The sequence below is a fragment of the Oncorhynchus clarkii genome, chromosome 31 (assembly GCF_045791955.1).
Source record: "Oncorhynchus clarkii lewisi isolate Uvic-CL-2024 chromosome 31, UVic_Ocla_1.0, whole genome shotgun sequence".
In the NCBI taxonomy this organism is placed as follows: Eukaryota; Metazoa; Chordata; class Actinopteri; order Salmoniformes; family Salmonidae; genus Oncorhynchus; species Oncorhynchus clarkii.
Window position 1 is genome coordinate 26,334,880 of NC_092177.1, and position 9,311 is coordinate 26,344,190.

The following is a 9,311-nucleotide window of genomic DNA, read 5'->3' on the forward strand; positions in this document are numbered from 1 at the left end:
CTGAAGGTTGTAGGTGTGACATAATCACTGTAGGTTGTAGGTGTGACATAACCACTGAAGGTTGTAGGTGTAACATAATCACTGTAGGTTGTAGGTGTAACATAATCACTGTAGGTGTGACATAATCACTGTAGGTTGTAGGTGTAACATAATCACTGTAGGTGTGACATAACCACTGAAGGTTGTAGGTGTGACATAACCACTGAAGGTTGTAGGTGTAACATAATCACTGTAGGTGTGACATAATCACTGTAGGTTGTAGGTGTAACATAATCACTGTAGGTGTGACATAACCACTGAAGGTTGTAGGTGTAACATAATCACTGTAGGTTGTAGGTGTAACATAATCACTGTAGGTGTGACATAATCACTGTAGGTTGTAGGTGTAACATAATCACTGTAGGTGTGACATAACCACTGAAGGTTGTAGGTGTAACATAATCACTGTAGGTTGTAGGTGTAACATAATCACTGTAGGTTGTAGGTGTAACATAATCACTGTAGGTTGTAGGTGTAACATAATCACTGTAGGTTGTAGGTGTAACATAATCACTGTAGGTGTGACATAATCACTGTAGGTGTGACATAATCACTGTAGGTTGTAGGTGTAACATAATCACTGTAGGTGTGACATAACCACTGAAGGTTGTAGGTGTAACATAATCACTGTAGGTTGTAGGTGTAACATAATCACTGAAGGTTGTAGGTGTAACATAATCACTGTAGGTTGTAGGTGTAACATAATCACTGTAGGTGTGACATAACCATTGTAGGTTGTAGGTGTAACATAATCACTGTAGGTGTGACATAACCACTGTAGGTTGTAGGTGTAACATAATCACTGTAGGTTGTAGGTGTAACATAATCACTGTAGGTTGTAGGTGTAACATAATCACTGTAGGTGTGACATAACTACTGTAGATGTGACATAACCAATGTATATGTGAAATAACCAATGTAGGTGTAACATAATCCCTGTAGGTGTGACATAACGGTAGGTGCGACACAACCACTGTAGGTTCGAAATAACCACTGTAGGAGTGACATAACGGTAGGTGCGACACAACCACTGTAGGAGTGACATAACCACTGTAGGAGTGACATAACCACTGTAGGAGTGACATAACGGTAGGTGCGACACAACCACTGTAGGAGTGACATAACCACTGTAGGAGTGACATAACCACTGTAGGAGTGACATAACGGTAGGTGCGACACAACCACTGTAGGAGTGACATAACCACTGTAGGAGTGACATAACCACTGTAGGAGTGGCATAACCACTGTAGGTTGTCGGTGTGACATCACTGTAGGTGTGAAATAACCCCCGTAGGTGTGGCATAACCCCCATCGGTGTGGTATAATCCCCGGTAGGTGTGATATAACCCCCATCGGTGTGGTATAATCCCCGGTAGGTGTGATACAACCCCCATCGGTGTGGTATAATCCCCGGTAGGTGTGGCATAACCCCCATCGGTGTGGTATAATCCCCGGTAGGTGTGGCATAACCCCCATCGGTGTGGTATAATCACCGGTAGGTGTGATATAACCCCCATCGGTGTGGTATAATCCCCGGTAGGTGTGGCATAACCCCCATCGGTGTGGTATAATCCCCGGTAGGTGTGATATAACCCCCATCGGTGTGGTATAATCCCCGGTAGGTGTGGCATAACCCCCATCGGTGTGGTATAATCCCCGGTAGGTGTGACATAACCCCCATCGGTGTGGTATAATCCCCGGTAGGTGTGACATAACCCCCATCGGTGTGGTATAATCCCCGGTAGGTGTGGCATAACCCCCATCGGTGTGGTATAATCCCCGGTAGGTGTGACATAACCCCCATCGGTGTGGTATAATCCCCGGTAGGTGTGACATAACCCCCATCGGTGTGGTATAATCCCCGGTAGGTGTGACATAACCCCCATCGGTGTGGTATAAACCCCGGTAGGTGTGACATAACCCCCATCGGTGTGGTATAATCCCCGGTAGGTGTGACATAACCCCCATCGGTGTGGTATAATCCCTGGTAGGTGTGGCATAACCCCCATCGGTGTGGTATAATCCCCGGTAGGTGTGACATAACCCCCATCGGTGTGGTATAATCCCCGGTAGGTGTGACATAACCCCCATCGGTGTGGTATAATCCCCGGTAGGTGTGACATAACCCCCATCGGTGTGGTATAATCCCCGGTAGGTGTGACATAACCCCCATCGGTGTAGTATAATCCCTGGTAGGTGTGACATAACCCTCATCGGTGTGGTATAATCCCCGGTAGGTGTGACATAACCCCCATCGGTGTGGTATAATCCCCGGTAGGTGTGGCATAACCCCCATCGGTGTGGTATAATCCCTGGTAGGTGTGACATAACCCCCATCGGTGTGGTATAATCCCCGGTAGGTGTGAAATAACCCCCATCGGTGTGGTATAATCCCCGGTAGGTGTGGCATAACCCCCATCGGTGTGGTATAATCCCGGGTAGGTGTGACATAACCCCCATCGGTGTGGTATAATCCCCGGTAGGTGTGACATAACCCCCATCGGTGTGGTATAATCCCCGGTAGGTGTGACATAACCCCCATCGGTGTGGTATAATCCCCGGTAGGTGTGGCATAACCCCCATCGGTGTGGTATAATCCCCAGTAGGTGTGACATAACCCCCATCGGTGTGGTATAATCCCCGGTAGGTGTGACATAACCCCCATCGGTGTGGTATAATCCCCGGTAGGTGTGACATAACCCCCATCGGTGTGGCATAATCCCCGGTAGGTGTGACATAACCCCCATCGGTGTGGTATAATCCCCGGTAGGTGTGACATAACCCCCATCGGTGTGGTATAATCCCTGGTAGGTGTGGCATAACCCCCATCGGTGTGGTATAATCCCCGGTAGGTGTGACATAACCCCCATCGGTGTGGTATAATCCCCGGTAGGTGTGACATAACCCCCGGTAGGTGTGACATAACCCCCGGTAGGTGTGACATAACCCCCGGCAGGTGTGACACAACCCCCATAGGTTGCAGGCATGACACAACCCCCGTAGGTTACAGGCGTGACACAACCCACATAGGCTGTAGGCGTGACAACCCCGGTAGGATGTAGGTGTGACCTAACCACCGTAGGTGTGGCCTAATCCCTGTAGGTGTGATATAACCACTGTAGGTGTGGCCTAATCCCTGTAGGTGTGATATAACCACTGTAGGTGTGACCTAACCACCCTAGGTGTTTCATAACCACCGTAGGTGTGATACAACCACTGTAGGTGTTTCATAATCACAGTAGGTGTGATACAACCACTGTAGGTGTTTCATAATCACTGTAGGTGTGACTTAACCACCCTAGGTGTTTCATAATCACAGTAGGTGTGACTTAACCACCCTAGGTGTTTCATAATCACAGTAGATGTGATATAACCACTGTAGGTGTGACATAACCACTGTAAGTGTGACATAATGACAGTAGGTGTGATATAACCACGGTAGGTGTGACCTAACCACCGTAGGTGTGGCCTAATCCCTGTAGGTGTGATATAATCACTGTAGGTGTGACATAACCACCGTAGGTGTGACTTAACCACCCTAGGTGTTTCATAATCACAGTAAGTGTGATTCAACCACTGTAGGTGTGACATAATCACAGTAGGTGTGACATAACCACTGTAGGTGTGACATAACCACTGTAGGTGTGACTTAACCACCCTAGGTGTTTCATAATCACAGTAAGTGTGATTCAACCACTGTAGGTGTGACATAATCACAGTAGGTGTGACATAACCAATGTAGGTGTGACATAACCACTGTAGGTGTGACTTAACCACCCTAGGTGTTTCATAATCACAGTAGGTGTGACATAACCACTGTAGGTGTGACATAATCACAGTAGGTGTTTCATAACCACTGTAGGTGTGACTTAAACACCCTAGGTGTTTCATAATCACAGTAGGTGTGACATAACCACTGTAGGTGTGACATAATCACAGTAGGTGTTTCATAACCACTGTAGGTGTGACTTAAACACCCTAGGTGTTTCATAATCACAGTAGGTGTGACATAACCACTGTAGGTGTGACATAATCACAGTAGGTGTGACATAACCACTGTAGGTGTGACTTAAACACCCTAGGTGTTTCATAATCACAGTAGATGTGACATAACCACTGTAGGTGTGACATAACCACTGTAGGTGTGACATAATCACAGTAGGTGTGACATAACCACTGTAGGTGTTTCATAACCACTGTAGGTGTAACGATTTTCTGTATGTGAAGGAGAGTCGGACCAAAATGCAGCGTGTAGATTGCGATCCATGTTTTAATGAACAAACGTAAACACGAATCAATGCAAACACTACAAAATAAAGAACGTGATGAACGTAACGAAAACCTAACCTTGCAAACTGGCAGCTCCTTGCAAACTGGCAGTTCTGAACAGGCGGGAGACTCCGGCAGCGCTGTAGAGAAGGAAGGCTCTAACAGCGCTAAACAGGCGGGAGACTCCGACAGCGCTGGAGAGGAGGAGGGCTCCGACAGCGCTGGACAGGCGAGGCGCACTGTAGGCCTGATGCGTGGTGCTGGCACTGGTGGTACTGGGCCGAGGACATGCACAGGAAGCCTGGTGCGGGGAGCTGCTACCGGAGGGCTGGGGTGTGGAGGTGGCACAGGATGGGCTAGACCGTGAAGGCGTACTGGAGATCTTGAGAGCAGTGTTGGCACAGGACGTGCAAGGCTAGGGATGTGCACAGGAGGCCTGGTGCGTGAGGCTGCCACCGACTTCACCAGCCGACTAACACGCACCTCAGGACGAGTATGGAGCGCTAACCCAGGTGCCATCAAATCCCCGACACGTTCCGTCGGGCGAATTCCATGCAAAAAGCACCAACACAGGAACTCCCTCATTTCTCTCTCCTCCAATTTCCCCATTAACTCCTTCACAGTCTCTGTTTCGCTCACCTCCAACACCGGCTCTGGTTCTGGTCTCCTCCTTGGCTCCTCACGATAAACAGGGAGAGTTGGCTCAGGTCTGACTCCTGACTCTGCCACACTCTCCCTGAGCCCCCCCCCAAGAAATTTTTGGGGCTGACTCTGGGGCCTCCGTCCGCGCCGCCTTGCTTGCTTCGCAAACTCCATTCTCCTATATCCTTCCGCGCACTGCTCCATCGAATCCCAGGCGGGCTCCGGCACTCTCCCTGGGTCGACCGCCCACCTGTCTATCTCCTCCCAAGAAGTATAGTCCATACTGTACTCCACTTTGGGCTGTTCCTGCCTGTTGACACGCTGCTTGGTCCCATTGTGGTGGGTGATTCTGTAACGATTTTCTGTATGTGAAGGAGAGTCGGACCAAAATGCAGCGTGTAGATTGCGATCCATGTTTTAATGAACAAACGTAAACACGAATCAATGCAAACACTACAAAATAAAGAACGTGATGAACGTAACGAAAACCTAAAACAGCCTATCTGGTGAAAAACACATAGACAGGAACAATCACCCACAAACACACAGTGAAACCCAGGCTACCTAAATATGGTTCCCAATCAGAGACAATGACGAACACCTGCCTCTGATTGAGAACCATATCAGGCCGAACATAGAACTGGACAAACTAGACATGTAACATAGAATGCCCACTCAGATCACACCCTGACCAACCACAACATAGAAATATACAAAGTAAACTATGGTCAGGGTGTGACAGTAGGTGTGACATAACCACTGTAGGTGTGACATAACCACTGTAGGTGTGACATAATCACTGTAGGTGTGACATAATCACTGTAGGTTGTAGGTGTAACATAATCACTGTAGGTGTGACATAATCACTGTAGGTGTGACATAATCACTGTAGGTTGTAGGTGTAACATAATCACTGTAGGTGTGACATAACCACTGACGGTTGTAGGTGTAACATAATCACTGTAGGTTGTAGGTGTAACATAATCACTGAAGGTTGTAGGTGTAACATAATCACTGTAGGTTGTAGGTGTAACATAATCACTGTAGGTGTGACATAACCATTGTAGGTTGTAGGTGTAACATAATCACTGTAGGTGTGACATAACCACTGTAGGTTGTAGGTGTAACATAATCACTGTAGGTTGTAGGTGTAACATAATCACTGTAGGTTGTAGGTGTAACATAATCACTGTAGGTGTGACATAACTACTGTAGATGTGACATAACCAATGTATATGTGAAATAACCAATGTAGGTGTAACATAATCCCTGTAGGTGTGACATAACGGTAGGTGCGACACAACCACTGTAGGTTCGAAATAACCACTGTAGGAGTGACATAACGGTAGGTGCGACACAACCACTGTAGGAGTGACATAACCACTGTAGGAGTGACATAACCACTGTAGGAGTGACATAACGGTAGGTGCGACACAACCACTGTAGGAGTGACATAACCACTGTAGGAGTGACATAACCACTGTAGGAGTGACATAACGGTAGGTGCGACACAACCACTGTAGGAGTGACATAACCACTGTAGGAGTGGCATAACCACTGTAGGTTGTCGGTGTGACATCACTGTAGGTGTGAAATAACCCCCGTAGGTGTGGCATAACCCCCATCGGTGTGGTATAATCCCCGGTAGGTGTGATATAACCCCCATCGGTGTGGTATAATCCCCGGTAGGTGTGATATAACCCCCATCGGTGTGGTATAATCCCCGGTAGGTGTGGCATAACCCCCATCGGTGTGGTATAATCCCCGGTAGGTGTGGCATAACCCCCATCGGTGTGGTATAATCACCGGTAGGTGTGACATAACCCCCATCGGTGTGGTATAATCCCCGGTAGGTGTGACATAACCCCCATCGGTGTGGTATAATCCCCGGTAGGTGTGGCATAACCCCCATCGGTGTGGTATAATCCCCGGTAGGTGTGACATAACCCCCATCGGTGTGGTATAATCCCCGGTAGGTGTGACATAACCCCCATCGGTGTGGTATAATCCCCGGTAGGTGTGACATAACCCCCATCGGTGTGGTATAAACCCCGGTAGGTGTGACATAACCCCCATCGGTGTGGTATAATCCCCGGTAGGTGTGACATAACCCCCATCGGTGTGGTATAATCCCCGGTAGGTGTGACATAACCCCCATCGGTGTGGTATAATCCCCGGTAGGTGTGACATAACCCCCATCGGTGTGGTATAATCCCTGGTAGGTGTGGCATAACCCCCATCGGTGTGGTATAATCCCCGGCAGGTGTGACATAACCCCCATCGGTGTGGTATAATCCCCGGTAGGTGTGACATAACCCCCATCGGTGTGGTATAATCCCCGGTAGGTGTGACATAACCCCCATCGGTGTGGTATAATCCCCGGTAGGTGTGACATAACCCCCATCGGTGTAGTATAATCCCCGGTAGGTGTGACATAACCCCCATCGGTGTGGTATAATCCCCGGTAGGTGTGGCATAACCCCCATCGGTGTGGTATAATCCCTGGTAGGTGTGACATAACCCCCATCGGTGTGGTATAATCCCCGGTAGGTGTGAAATAACCCCCATCGGTGTGGTATAATCCCCGGTAGGTGTGGCATAACCCCCATCGGTGTGGTATAATCCCGGGTAGGTGTGACATAACCCCCATCGGTGTGGTATAATCCCCGGTAGGTGTGACATAACCCCCATCGGTGTGGTATAATCCCCGGTAGGTGTGACATAACCCCCATCGGTGTGGTATAATCCCCGGTAGGTGTGGCATAACCCCCATCGGTGTGGTATAATCCCCGGTAGGTGTGACATAACCCCCATCGGTGTGGTATAATCCCCGGTAGGTGTGACATAACCCCCATCGGTGTGGTATAATCCCCGGTAGGTGTGACATAACCCCCATCGGTGTGGTATAATCCCCGGTAGGTGTGACATAACCCCCATCGGTGTGGTATAATCCCCGGTAGGTGTGACATAACCCCCATCGGTGTGGCATAATCCCCGGTAGGTGTGACATAACCCCCATCGGTGTGGTATAATCCCCGGTAGGTGTGACATAACCCCCATCGGTGTGGTATAATCCCTGGTAGGTGTGGCATAACCCCCATCGGTGTGGTATAATCCCCGGTAGGTGTGACATAACCCCCATCGGTGTGGTATAATCCCCGGTAGGTGTGACATAACCCCCGGTAGGTGTGACATAACCCCCGGTAGGTGTGACACAACCCCCATAGGTTGCAGGCATGACACAACCCCCGTAGGTTACAGGCGTGACACAACCCACATAGGCTGTAGGCGTGACAACCCCGGTAGGATGTAGGTGTGACCTAACCACCGTAGGTGTGGCCTAATCCCTGTAGGTGTGATATAACCACTGTAGGTGTGGCCTAATCCCTGTAGGTGTGATATAACCACTGTAGGTGTGACCTAACCACCCTAGGTGTTTCATAACCACCGTAGGTGTGATACAACCACTGTAGGTGTTTCATAATCACAGTAGGTGTGATACAACCACTGTAGGTGTTTCATAATCACTGTAGGTGTGACTTAACCACCCTAGGTGTTTCATAATCACAGTAGGTGTGACTTAACCACCCTAGGTGTTTCATAATCACAGTAGATGTGATATAACCACGGTAGGTGTGACCTAACCACCGTAGGTGTGGCCTAATCCCTGTAGGTGTGATATAATCACTGTAGGTGTGACATAACCACCGTAGGTGTGACTTAACCACCCTAGGTGTTTCATAATCACAGTAAGTGTGATTCAACCACTGTAGGTGTGACATAATCACAGTAGGTGTGACATAACCACTGTAGGTGTGACATAACCACTGTAGGTGTGACTTAACCACCCTAGGTGTTTCATAATCACAGTAAGTGTGATTCAACCACTGTAGGTGTGACATAATCACAGTAGGTGTGACATAACCACTGTAGGTGTGACATAACCACTGTAGGTGTGACTTAACCACCCTAGGTCTTTCATAATCACAGTAAGTGTGATTCAACCACCGTAGGTGTTTCATAATCACTGTAGGTGTGACTTAAACACCCTAGGTGTTTCATAATCACAGTAGGTGTGACATAACCACTGTAGGTGTGACATAATCACAGTAGGTGTTTCATAACCACTGTAGGTGTGACTTAAACACCCTAGGTGTTTCATAATCACAGTAGGTGTGACATAACCACTGTAGGTGTGACATAATCACAGTAGGTGTTTCATAACCACTGTAGGTGTGACTTAAACACCCTAGGTGTTTCATAATCACAGTAGGTGTGACATAACCACTGTAGGTGTGACATAATCACAGTAGGTGTGACATAACCACTGTAGGTGTGACTTAAACACCCTAGGTGTTTCA